We start from the raw sequence: 335 nt of genomic DNA on the forward strand, positions 1-335 counted from the left end.
AACAATAGTGGTACAAGGTGTGTCTTCTAGATCTTCTAAGGGTAGGTGAACAGATCTTATATGATAATTTCCATCTAATGCTCCAATATCCATAAGCCTTTGTATAGCTACCTTTATAACAAACAAAGGCAATTCTGATATTTCAATTTATATATTGTAGGTTACCATTAATTCATGTTTCAGCTAACCAACAAAACAAACTGTCATAGTAACACCTTAAGCTACAACACTGAATTCAAAGTATCTGCTTGGAGGCTTATATCAATAAATTCAGCCTGATCCAACTTTATATTCCTTCTACTATTATTCCACACCCATAAGATTCAATTCCCACA

The sequence above is a fragment of the Propithecus coquereli genome, unplaced genomic scaffold (assembly GCF_000956105.1).
Source record: "Propithecus coquereli isolate 6110/MARCELLA unplaced genomic scaffold, Pcoq_1.0 Scaffold450, whole genome shotgun sequence".
Lineage (NCBI taxonomy): Eukaryota > Metazoa > Chordata > Mammalia > Primates > Indriidae > Propithecus > Propithecus coquereli.